This window comes from Callithrix jacchus, chromosome 11 (genome assembly GCF_049354715.1).
Source record: "Callithrix jacchus isolate 240 chromosome 11, calJac240_pri, whole genome shotgun sequence".
Lineage (NCBI taxonomy): Eukaryota > Metazoa > Chordata > Mammalia > Primates > Cebidae > Callithrix > Callithrix jacchus.
Window position 1 is genome coordinate 87429600 of NC_133512.1, and position 4286 is coordinate 87433885.

Below are 4286 nucleotides of genomic sequence, written 5' to 3' on the forward strand. Positions count from 1 at the left end.
ATTGGAGGGAGGCTAAATTAGAGGCCTCTTCCTAAAACTGATCCCCTTTTATAAAGGGTCTATGATTCTGTCCTACTTTCAAGCCAACAAGTTAGCTTGCTATAGTTTCATGGATGCTGGCAGAAAACATGAGACCCCAGATTCAAAGACAATGGATTTTATTACTCATCATGGCACATCAAGCTTCAAGAGCATCAGCGTATTTGCATTGGTTTCTCTCATCCCCAAGTCTCATGGGGCAACACAGATGACTCCAGATGAAAACCTGCACACACAATACCAGAAGAGGAACCCTGGGCGTAGGGAGCCCAGATTTCTTATATGGGCAGTAAACATGCTTGTGCTTTGCTCTCAAGGGTGATGCTGTCTTCCAGTGCTGTTTGCTATGCAAACTTCCGTTAAAAAGGTAGTCCAGAACAAAGGGTGATCAGTCTGCTTGAAAGTTGTTAAGGAATGTGAAAGACCCATTGAGAATTCTCTCCCCAACCTACGTACTCAAATAACCCTGTACATTTCTTTCATTGTACTTATCACAATTGCAATTGCATAGTTATTTGAGCAATTGTCTACTATTTGTTTCTCCTCTGACTCATACGCTCTCTGAAGGCAGGGACCATGTCTGTTTTGCTCATTGCTACATCTCCAATAACTAGCAAAGTGCAGATATATAGTAGAAGCACAATAAATGTTTTTTGAAGAACTGCTCATGGGTCATCAAACTTGAGTACACTAGGTATACAAACAAAAGAAAGACGAGCGACAGGCTACAAATGTCACAAGCCATAATGTACTTTAATGATATTTCTTTACATTTATCTGGCACTTATTTTACAAAGCATCTTTCATGCATTATTTCATGGAAGCTTCACAATAAAACTCTAAATTAGATGAAGAGGTTAAAAGACTTGTCCAAGATCATCAAACTTTCTAAGTTTCTAAGAAAAAAAACAGGGCTGAAATGTGGGCATTCTAAACCAATATTTTAACCTCAATTTTTTTTTTTTTTTTTTTTAGTGATAGTGTCTCTGTCACTCAGGCTGGAGTACAGTGGCATAGTCATAGCTCCCTGTAACCTCAAACTCTCAAACTCCTGGCTCAAGCAATTCTTCCAAATAACTAGTATTACAGATACATGCCACCATGTCCGGCTAATTATTTTTATTTTTTATTTTTTAGAACAAAGTCTCACTATGTTGCCCAGGCTGGTCTCAAATTTCTGCCCTCAAGCAATCCTCCCACCTTAGCCTTCCAAAGCACTGGGAGAAAGACATGAGTCTCTGTACCTTGCATTTGTTCTTCTATTTCATAAGACATTTTTACCTACAACAATTACAAAGCGAAATAATGTCAAAAGCAAAACTAGGGGAAATATTTTCAATGCTTCCTTTAAATGAAAGGTTAAACATCTGTGAAAATATTTTATTTATTACAGTTATCACAGTGAAGAGGAAAGAACAGAATTCAGTTTTCATCATTCTGAGTTAAAAAATAGCGAATGCTTTGTGTATTTATAAAGTATGAAACATTTGTACATGACTTTATTCTCACAAAATGCAATGAGCTAGATATTACACTTCTTTCACTTAACAGATGATGAAATTGAGGCTCAGAATGCTTTAGCTAGTAGATAGAAATCACACAGCTAATTCTCCCATGAGTTAAAAATACAGATATGTTAGACTGAAAATATGACGCCTTCTCATAAAAGGAAATTACTTTCCCAGGATGCGGATGTTTCTTTCTTCAATATCACTCAAAATTCAAACATAATAGAATATACTCAGTTATTCTAATATGTTCTACTATTCATTAATCTCTTACTTTGCCTTACTATTATAAACATTGTAAAATTAAGAAACTGTTTACTAAAATAAGCCACTCATCTCAGAAGTGATTGAGAGCCATTACATATACACTTACCTTTAAAACTAGATTTTCTCTGGAAGTATTAAGAATTTGACTAATAATAAATACGAATAGTGTAACATTGTAACATACCTCCCACTCATACTCCAGTCATGAGATAGGCACTGCAGCAAATGAAGAAATACATAACACAAGGGTAATTTTAAAGTTTCTATTCCTTTTATTCATTGCTTCAATATGTTTCACATATAATTTCATATATATATATAAATAAAACATTTCTCATGTGTGCCATTTATTTTCACTTATATATTGCTTTGTAGGGTTATCCTTTTATATATTGAATTCTAGACTTTCACAACCAGAATGTAAGCTACTTTAGGACATGGATCATGCCCTATGGTTTAAAACTTTCTCTTCTTTCTGGGCCCAGTAGATCATGCCTGCAATCCCAGCAATTTGGGAGGCCAAGATGGGAGGATCACTTGAGACTGGAAGTTCAAGACCAGCTTGAGCAACACAGCGAGGCCTCATCTCTACAAAAATTTAAAAAATTAGCTAGACATGATGGTACATTCCTATAGTCCTAGCTACTAAGGAGGCTGAGGTGAGGGGATCACTTGAGCCTGAGAACCCAGAAGTCTGAGGTTGCAGTGAGCTATGATCACACCACTACACTACAGCCTAGGTGACAGAGCATGCCCCTGTCTCTAGAAACCACAATCATAACAACAAAAAACAAGTTTCTCCACTCCACCTTTCTGCTTTCCACCTTGTCAAGCTCAATTCAGGTTGAGTTCCTGGCATTCCTCTCCCCATTTAAAAGTCACCTAAAAAATTATCACTACTCTATTCCCAGGGCTAATCTAACTGAAGCAAGAGTAGATTATTGCCCTTGAAAATCAGCATTTTTGGAGCTTATCCTCAAAGACAGGCCAGCCCTGATGACCTAGCTCCAAGGCTAACAACGGCCTCCCACCTCCAGTCTGGAGCCCAAAGTGGCCTCATGTGTATAACATGCCTTGTCTTCTATTGCTATTCCCATATTGCTAATCTGAGAATTTTTTTTTTTTTGACCTCTGAACTTTTTATTGGCCTCCTGCTTCCCAAAGGGTCCCCTGCTCCTGCTGGATTAATGTCTCAGAACTTTGGTGTCATTGGTCTCAGATACCACTTTGCCATCCACTGTCTGGTGGGTGGTGGTCTTTTGGATGGTTTGCATGGAGTTCGTTCTGTCCAGGGCATCACAAGATTGAAGTCTTCACCATCTTCCAGCAGGTGGTGGTAGACAGTGATCTCAGCCTCCAGCTTGACCTTGATGTTCAGCAGGGCCTTGTACTTCTGGGCCCGGTGCTGTCCCTCTGCCCGAGTCTGTGCCAGCTCTGACTCTAGGAGCAGCAGGATCCCACTGAGCTGCTCCATTTGCAGGGCATAGCAGGCCTCTACCCACCTCAGGCTGTTCTCCAAGCTGCCCTTCAGATTTTTCATAGAGTCCAGGTCCATCTCCAAGGACTGGACTATATGTCTCAGCTCTGTGAGCATCATCTCAGCAGTTCCAACCTCAGAGGACTGTGTGGTGACCACTGTGGTGCTCTCCTCAATCTACTGAGACCAGTACTCATCCAGGTCTTCTCGGTTTTCCCCAGCCAGCTTGTCATATTGGGCCCAGATGTCTGCCATGATCTTGGTGAGGTCCAAGATTTTGGGACATCTACCTCCATAGTCAATCCAGAGCTGGCAATCTGGGCTTGTAGGCCTTTTACTTTCTCTTCATGGTTCTTCTTCATCAAGAGCAGCTCCTTGAGAGCCCTGATCTCTGTCTTCAGCTGCAGCTGAGTGACATTGGTGTCATCAATGACCTTGCAGAGCCCATGGATGTGACTCCCCACAGACTGGCGTGTAGCCAGCTCTGTCTCATACTTGACTCTAAAGTCATCAGCAGCAAGATGGGCATTGTCGATCTGCAGAACGATGTGAGCATTGTCCATAGTATTTGCAAAGATCTGAGCCCTCAGGTCCTCAATGGTCTTGAAGTAATGGCTCCAGTCTCTGACTTAGGGTCCCTTCTTCTCCAGGTGCTCCCAGATTTTGCTCTCCAGCTTCTGGTTTTCAGTCTCCAGGCTCCCCACTCTGTCCAAGTAGGAGGCCAGATGGTTATTCAGGCTTTGCATGGTCTCCTTCTCATTCTGGATGCCTCCCATCCCTGCCAGACCCCCAGCCATCCCCAAGGCCAGGTCCCTGAATCCTTTGCTACCCCAGCAGCTGGTGGAGCAAGACACGGAGGTGTGGGAACCAGAGCCCCAGGCACCTGCATAGACACTGGCTGCGCTGCTGACCGGCCAGGCACTGTAGCTGGGCAACTGGATGGAGCCCAGGGACTAGTAGTTGGTGGAGAAGGTGGAGTGAGTGGTGAAGCTCAT

General features: G+C 42.2%; 1 pseudogene; it reads right to left on the bottom strand.

Annotated features, from left to right (window-relative positions):
* Nucleotides 1-2107: 2107 nt before the first annotated feature.
* On the bottom strand, nucleotides 2108-4286 carry LOC100408917 (keratin, type I cytoskeletal 18 pseudogene; annotated as a pseudogene).